Consider the following 9,011-nt stretch of genomic DNA (forward strand, 5'->3'; position numbering starts at 1 on the left):
TCTGCAGGATGTGGAAGCCCTTGGTGAGGTTGCTGGGACATCCGGAAGTCGGGAGAAGGTAAGTATGCCGGGGTATCACGAGGGGGGAAGTGGAAGGACTTGGATGACCCGGCTGTGGAGGGACCAGCCTCATCTCAGCTGATAGTGAACACCTCCCCATCGGCAGCTGTGCCTGGTGCCCTTGGTGTGGGTGAGGCTAGGCTGGGACCCTGGGGACTTGTCCCATCTGACCTCACCAGCTGAGGCCTCTGTCAACAGCCCTTCTTTCCACATGTTCAGGACACATGAGTTCAGGACACAAGAGTGGTGGGGAGGATCTGACTGGCTGGCGGAGCCAACGGAGGGAGGGTCTGGGGTAATGTTCCCCATCCCTCCTTTCTCCACCCCAACATTACATAACAACATGAGGAAAACATTTCTCTCTTAACTGTGGAGATCAATATATTTCCACCAGAAAGTGTGATAGATTAATTGTTGAGTTTCACACGTGTATGAAAGCATCCATTACATTTGGTTTTTTTTTTGAGTTGGAGTCTCACTCTGTCACCCACACTGGAGTGCAGTGGCCATTCCCGGCCACCGCAGCCTCGACCTGCTGGGCTCCGGCGATCCTTCCACCTCAGCCTTCCAAGTAGCCGGAACTACAGGGGTGCACTACCACGCCTGGCTGCTTTTTTTATTTATTGTAGAGATGAGGTCTCACTGCTCAGGTGGGTCTCGAACCCGCGGGCTCAGTCAATCCACTCACTGCAGCCTCCCAAAGGCGTGGGATTACAGGCTGAGCCACCGAGCCCGGCTTTTTTTTTTTGGTCAATCTCACTCTGTCACCCAGGCAGGAGTGCAGTGGCACACAAACGACCAACCCAGAATCCGGGGATCCTTCCGCCTCAGTCATTCAAGTAGCTAGAACTACAGGCACGCTGCTACCACACCCAGCTATTTTTTTTTTTTTTTAATTGTAGTGAGGAGGTCTCGCCAAGGTGCCTGGACATGTGGGCTCAGATGATGCACTCTCCAGGGCCTCCCTAGCCTAGCCGAAAATACTTTCAATAAATTATTTTTTAATGCTGAGTTTAGTAATAAGAATATAACTCTCCATGGACCAAGAATGAATTTAGCCATATGAATTGGTTACAGTTTCCTGTTACTTGGGTAAATAATGAGGAGTAGGTCTGGAGAAACACACTGGTAGATAACAGGTTTAGCGCCATATTATAAAGCCACTAGATAAAACAGATAAAGTGGTCAATGTCCCTACCCCCCAGAAACTTCCAACTGTTGTATAAGGTTAAATAGTGTTGAATCAGCATCATGTAGTCAGTACAAAGAAGGGAGTTGTCCATAGTACCTGACTTTTTGCTGAGTTCTGATGTTACTGCTTAAGAGGGCATTCACAGACAGAATTGTTGCTGTTTCATTATTATATCTGTTGGTTTGTCATTGTTAAAAATAACCATTTGGTTTTCTTTGTCTGTTGTTATTTCTGTTGTGCCCAGGATGGACTGCAGTGGGAAACTCATGGCCACTGCAGCCTAGAACTGCTGGCCACAGGTAATACTTCCACATCAAACTTCAGGCATGTGCCATCATGCCCAGCTAATTGCTTGATTTATTGCTGAAATGAAGTCATGCCAAGTTGGTCAGGCTGGTCTGGAACCCCTGGGCTCAGGCAATACTCTCATCTCCCAAACTACTGGAATTACAGATGTGAGTCATTGGCACCCAGCTATCCCCCATGTGATCCTAACATAGTGACATTGTCAAGCTGAGGGTTGCCAGATATGTTTGTGAAAAGTTGAATTCAGAAGGAAGATCACCTCTCCTGCTCTGCTTGCATGTAGTCAGGCAGGTAAGCCAAGTGGGGTCATGTATTCATTACTATAGCAGAAATTGCCAGTCTTTCTGGCAAGGGAGGGCACTTGTGGCAAGGAAAAAATTAACTCACACTTTGCACTCCATGTGGGAGCTCATGGTTTTTGAATCTGTCTCCTGTGACAAAAGACAGAGAAAGGTAAACTTTGTTGCCCTTTCTGAACCCTCCTGCCTATGAGTGTGGTGGTAGCAAAGAAAGGATTGTGCTTATGCAAAAGGCATATACTGGCTGCACTTCATAGATTATGCCAGGAATCCTATCACTTAGGGAGGCTGAGCTGAGAGGCTTGCTTGAGGTCAGGAGTTTGAGACCAACCTCTACAACATAGCATATTCATGTCACTAAAGAATAATTAAAGAAAAATTAGCCAGAAGTATTAGCAAAGGCCTGTAGTTCCATCTACTTTGGAGGTTGAGATGGAAGGATTACCTGAACTCAGGAGTTCAAGGCTGTGGTGAGTAATGATGGTGCCACTTCACTTCTGCCTGGATGACAGAGTGAGACTCTAACAAAAAATATGTGCAATTTAGTTTTAAAATAAATAAAGGCATATTTTCAGCATGTAGGTGTGACTTGTCCAGATCATCTCACCTGAAAATAAATCACAGAGGGCCAGGCTGGGTGGTTCAAGTTGTAACCTGAGCATTTTGAGAGGTGAAGGAGAGAGGACTGCCTGAGCCCACAGGTTTGAGACCAGCCTAGGGAATTTGGCAACACCTCTTCTCTACAATATATTAAAAACTGGCCAAGTGGCCAGGCTCGGTGGCTCAGCCTCTAATCCCAGTGCTTTGGGAGGCTGAGGTGAGTGGACTGCTTGAGTCTGCAGGTTCGAGACCTGCCCAGGCAAATTGGTGAGACCTGGTCTTTACAATAAATAAAAAATTAGCCAGGCATGGTAGTGTGCCCCTGTAGTTCCAGCTGCTTGGAAGATTGAGGTGGAAGTATCACCAGAGCCCATAAGGTCGAAGCTGCAGTGGCTGGGAGCATGCCACTGCCCTCCAATCTGGGTGACAGAGTGAGACTCCAACTCAAAAAAAAAATGGCCAAGTGTAGTTCAGCCTGTAGTTATGGTTACTTAGAAAGCTGAAGCAGAAGAATTGCCTGAACCCAGCAGGTCATTGCTGGGCTGACTGTGAGCACGTCACTCACTCCAACCTGGGCAAAGGATTGAGACTCTAACTCAAAAAAAAAAAAAATTGGCTGGGCTCAGTGTCTCAGCCTGTAATTCCAGTGCTTTGGGAGACCAAGGTAAGTGGATTTCCTGAGGCTGCAAATTCGAGACCAGCCTGGGCAACTTGGCGAGACCTCATCTCTACAATAAATCCAAAAATTACCTGGTCATGGCAGCACATACCTGTAGTTCCAGCTACTTGGAAGGCTGAGGTGGAAGGATCACCGGAGCCCAGTGGGTCAAGGCTGCAGTGGCCGGGAGTGGTGACTGCACTCCAGTCTGAGTGACAGAGTGAGTCTACAACTTAAAAAAATAAATAAATAAAAATTAAAATATAAAATGAAATAAAAACGATTCCTCATGATGCTCCATCAGCTCCACGGAGAAACAGGATGGCAGTTACTGCCCAGAACAACACAAAAATAACTGAATAAAGAATTATTAGAAGAGAGTTGCTCTTTAGGATGCTAAAAACAAACAATATAAATACAGTTGAGATTACACACCATGGGAGATACCTGTACATGGATTCTGCCTAAGACATGTTTCTTTATTATTAGATTGATATTAAAATATACTATTTTGGGGCCTATAAGTCTCAGCATGGATGTTGTATTGCACCTGTGTGCTTTGGCACCTGATACCAATTTGTTTCAGCATCCTTCAGGCAAGGAGATCGAGGCTGCAGTGAGCTGTGAATATGCCACTGCACCCCAGCATGGGAAGAAATGAGACCCCCCCAACTAGAAAAAAAAAAAGTGCTTAAGCTCAGGCAAATTCCAAATCTCCTGAATCAGAATTTGCATTTTAAGAAGATATTCAGTTCATTTTGTACACATTAAAACTTGATGAGGACTTTCCAACCTACTGTGAATTTTTCCCCGGAGCAGTATATGCAATTTATTCTGTGTTATGTAAATATAGCACTCAAAATTATATATGCCTGTGTTGATGCCCAAATTTATGCTGTATCATTCACAAAAGTCATGTGTACGCTGGCAGAGTGGATTTCATTTCATTCTTTTTTCTCAGAATTAATGTATCAGAGAATATTTCTGTTACAAATTATCTTGCTGTGTAATTCTAGTTGTCAGCTGGATCCTGCCTAATTTTCTTGATTTATTGAAGAAATGAGGTCTTACCAAGTGGCCCGTGCCAGTTTCAGACCCGTAGGCTCCATCCTCTCACCTTGGCCTCCCAAAGTGCTGGGATTATATGCACGGGCCACTGCACCCCACATATTTATTTTTTTCCAGACATCTATGTCTATCATGCCTGAAAATTTTTAAAAAATCTTTCAGCCTGTATTGATAAAATACATTTTATGGTGAATAACTGGAGGTAAAATAAGTGGATTCATTTTTAGTTAAAGGGTATAAACCCAGATAGGAGAGTCACTGACACAGAGACAAGCCTGAATCAAGTGTCAAGTCAGGCCATCCTATGACTTGGGATGGCTTCTTTCACAGTCCTGCTAACTGAATTGCCTGGTGACTACACTCTCAGGAGACACTGAACTTGCTCTCCTGTGTACCTGAGAGGCTTCCTGTGCATTCTTACACCTTCTCACTAGGTGAGATATTTTATAATTTGGGATTTTTTTAATTCCTTTCTCAAGTGAAACTTAATCCAGAATGAAAGCAGGGACTCCAAGAAACTTAGAATAAACTTAGTTCACATTTTGCCTCAGCATTGCCATTTTTCCTTAGATTGACATGCTTTGAAGCAAGCATAGGTTAGACATAGTTAATTTCCAATAGGCAGGTTTTAGGAGACATTAAGACATTTTAAGATTACATTTTTCTGCAGGTCAAGAAGCAGCCTACCTCATTCCCCTCAATAAATCTCCATCAGATGCAAAACCAGAGAAACCCAACCTTTCAACTCAAGGTTTACATACTAATCTCTAGGAAACTTTCAGGTTCTTTGTCAAGGGGGAATCAAAGATCACCTCTTGGCTGGCTGAAGCCATAGAAATTATAATAAGACCACTTTTTGGTCAAGAAGTTTGTGGATTTCAAGCATCTCACAAGTCTCTTGTTGAAAAGCCCCTTTCCCTTGACTCCTCCCACATAGCCCATCACCTGAGTGCATGAGATGATAATGTCTGGAACCAGCAAAATATAAAACTCATGTGGCTACAGTCTACATCAAAGACCCATAGCCCTGGACAGTCCTGTGGGCTTAAACCCCCTTTCCCAAAGACCTTTAAAAATCCCAATTCTTGACCCTTCCACACCTCACTTGTCTCTGTCTGCACCCTTTCCAATGTGTGACAGGTGGTTATTAAAATTTAGTTCTTTCTACTTTCTCCTTTTTTGCAAACTTGCATTATTCCCATGACAATGGTCCACCTCACCAAAGTTTACACTTTCACAGAGGACAGGAATCATTTCTGTCTTTTCCCCTCAATACCAGCAAAATGTGGAAAATACAAAGAAACTACTCACCTAATCAACTTAAATGTATTTCCTATAAATTTTTATCTTGGAGGAAGACAAATCTTCAACTAAAACAACAGTGAATGTAACCATGAAATGTCAAAATATGGCAGGATAGCTAACACAGGTAAGACATAGATAAATTTCCCAAAGGCTTCTTTTAGGAAGCATTCAAACATTTTACTGTAGACCAATTTGGCGACTGTTCCAACTTTTTGGCAAATCAAAAGGAAAACCTCATAATATGTAAGACTAGGACAACCCTATAACAGTAATCACTAAGAATCTTTCAGGACAAGTGTGGTGGCTCACGCCCATGATCCCAGCACTTTGGGAGGAGGAGATGACAGGATTTCCTGAGCACATAGTTTCCAAAACAACTGCAGCAACTTGGTGAGCCCTCATCTCTCCAATAAATAAAAAAATTGGTGAGGCATGGTGGTGCACACTTGTAGTTCCAGCTACTTGGAAGGCGGAAATGGAAGATTCACAGGTAGGTTGAGGGGGCGGTGGTCATGAGTGTGCCATTGCTCTACAGCCAGGGGAAGCAGTGAGATCCTACTGAAAAAAATAAAAACCAGGCTCGGTAACCCAAGCTGCAATTCCAGCACTTTGGGAGACCAAGGCAAGAGGACTGCGTGAACCTGCGGGTTCGAGGCAAGCCTAGGCAATTTGGTGAGACCTCATCTCTACAATAAATAAAAAATTAGCCAGGTGTGGAAGCACATGTCTGTAGTTCATATAACACAGGAGGTGGCCACAAAATTTTTGATTAATACATTATGTGAGCCGAGCTCAGTGGCTCAGTCTGTAATCCCGCACTTTGGGAGGCTGAGGTGAGTGGATTGCCTGAGCCCGCGGGTTCAAGACCCACCTGGGCAACTTGGCAAGACCTCATCTTTACAATATATCAAAAATCAGCCGGGTGTTGTAGGGTGCGCCTGTAGTTCCAGCTACTTGGAAGGCTGAAGCGGAAGGATCACTGGAACCCAGCAGGCGAGGCTGCAGTGGACTGGAGCAACCACTGCACTCCAGTCTGGGTGACAGAGTGAGACTCCAACTCAAAAAAAAAAAAAATACATTATGTGACAGAGTGAGAATACACACACACACACACTCAAGGGTTTTATCACATAAACAAAGATTTGAGTACTACATGTACTCACTCATAAGTGGACCCTGAACAATTATCAGGATACTATAAGAAAGTGATTGGCAGAAGTGGGACACTGCCATGGAGGGGGATATAACATCAATAAGGATTTGCAAGCTTTGCATGTACAATGATCGCTTATGACCTAACCCTGAATTGTACCCTACCCTTTACTTTATTTTTTTGAGTTGGAGTCTCTCTCTGTTTTCCAGAGTGGAGTGGAATGGCACACTTCCGGATACCACAACCTCGCCCTGCTGTGCTCCAGTGATCCTGTGTCTCAGCTTTCCAAGTAGCCACAACTACAGGTGTGTGCTACCATGCCTGGCTAATTTTTGATTTGTTGTAGAGATGAGGTCTCACCAAGTTGCCCAGGTGGGTCTCGAACCCACGGGCTCAGGCAATCCACTCCCCTCGGCCTCCTAAACTTCTGGGATTACAGGCTGAACCACTGAGCTCAGCCACACCCTACATTTTAAAATAAAAATAATAGAAAAAACAGGGTTCAGTGGCTCAGCCTGTAATCCCATGCTTTGGGAGGCTGAGGTGAGTGGATTGCCTGAGGCCGTGGGTTCGAGACCCACCTGGGCAACTTGGCGAGACCTAATTTCAGCAATAAAAAATTAGACAGGTGTGGTAGCACATATCTGCAGTTCACATAACACAGGAGGTGGCCACAAAATTTTTGATTAATACATTATGTGAGCTGAGCTCGGTGGCTAAGCCTGTAATCCTGTGCTTTGGGAGGCTGAGGTGAGTGGATTGCCTGAGCCCACAGGTTCGAGACCCACCCTGGCAACTTGGCGAGACCTCATGTCTACAATCAAAAAAATTAGCCAGGCATGGTAGCGTGCACCTGTAGTTCCAGCTACTTGGAAGGTTAAGGTGGAAGGATCACTGGAGCCCAGCAGGTTGAGGCTGCAATGGCCGGGAGGGGCCGCTGCATTCCAGTCTGGGTGATAGAGTGAGACTCCAACTCAAAAAAAAAAACTGGTGTTGGGCCAGCGGATGTGCTGAGCCAGGGGGAGCATGGCACAGCATGTAGCTCAAAAGGTGGGTTGAGCTTGGCAGCTCATGCAAGTATCTGGAACTATAGAGGCGCCTGACCATGCCTGGCTGACTTTTGCTTTATCGTAGAGATGAGGTCTCGCCTGGTTGCCCAAACGGGTCTCAAACCCGCGGGCTCAGGCAATCCACTCACCTCAGTCTCCCAAAATGTATGATTACAGGCTGAGCCATCGAGCCCGGCAAATTACATGTATTTTATGAGTCTGAGTATCCCTCCGTAACCCAGGCAGGTGTGAAGTATCTCCACAGAGCTTATCACCATCTTGACCTCCTGAGTTCAACAGATTCTTCCTTCTCAGCCTCCCAAGAATCTGAAACTACAGGCATGCATGAACACTCTTTGCTAAATTGTATCAGCTTTTTTTTTTTGAGTTGGAATCTCACTCGGTCGCCCAGACTGGAGTGCAGTGGCCGCTCCAGGCCACTGCAGCGTCGCCTGCTGGGTTCCGGCAATCCTTCCGCCTCAGCCTTCTGAGTAGCCAGAATTACAGGCATGAGCTACAATGCCTGGCTGATTTTTTGATTTATTGTAGAGATGAGGTCTCACTGCCCATGTGGTTCTCGAACCCATGGGCTCAGGCAATCTACTCACCTCAGTCTCCCAAAGGCATGGGATTACAGGCTGAGCCACCAAGCCTGGCTGTATTAACTTTTATAGCTACGTGGATGTGCTATGTTGTCCACATTAGATTCAAATTTCTGGGCTCAAGCAATCCTCTCCCCTCTCTCTCTCCCACCATTGACCTGTACAAAAACCCCCAAAAGTACACAAAACCCAAGAGGGGTCTTGGCCCCTCATCTTCTCGGTTTTAATGGTCCTCTAGATAAAGTCACAGCCCCTGTACCAACTCCTTGTCTTGACTTTGGCTGCCCCACCAGGCAGAACCAGGTTTGAACCTGGTGACAAACTGCCAATGATCCCTGAAAGGACAGATTGAGAGTGGGAAGTCATTTTCTATCTTGTTCTGAAACCCTGACACAATGATGAGAAATAGTAGCTATGCTTTTGTAGAAATGCACACTTTAGATATCATTAACTTAATCGACTTTGTCTTTTCAGAAGAAGACTTCCAGGTATCTGAAGGATCTCATAGTGGCAATCACAATTGCCTAGAGTAAAGGGAATTTACAAGACCCAAGACATCATGCATTGGGCAAGGACTGTAAAAGTCATGAAACCTGTAATTACAAAAGTTATAACCACTCAGAAGAGAGCAGGTGGGGATTCCATCTTCCAGTAAATTGGGCACTATCTACAGGGAAGCCAAGGATCCCCCAAAGCTACCCACTGGGAATGCCTAGGAG

The sequence above is a fragment of the Carlito syrichta genome, unplaced genomic scaffold (assembly GCF_000164805.1).
Source record: "Carlito syrichta isolate Samal-C Ts95f unplaced genomic scaffold, Tarsius_syrichta-2.0.1 Scaffold301564, whole genome shotgun sequence".
Classification (NCBI taxonomy): Eukaryota; Metazoa; Chordata; class Mammalia; order Primates; family Tarsiidae; genus Carlito; species Carlito syrichta.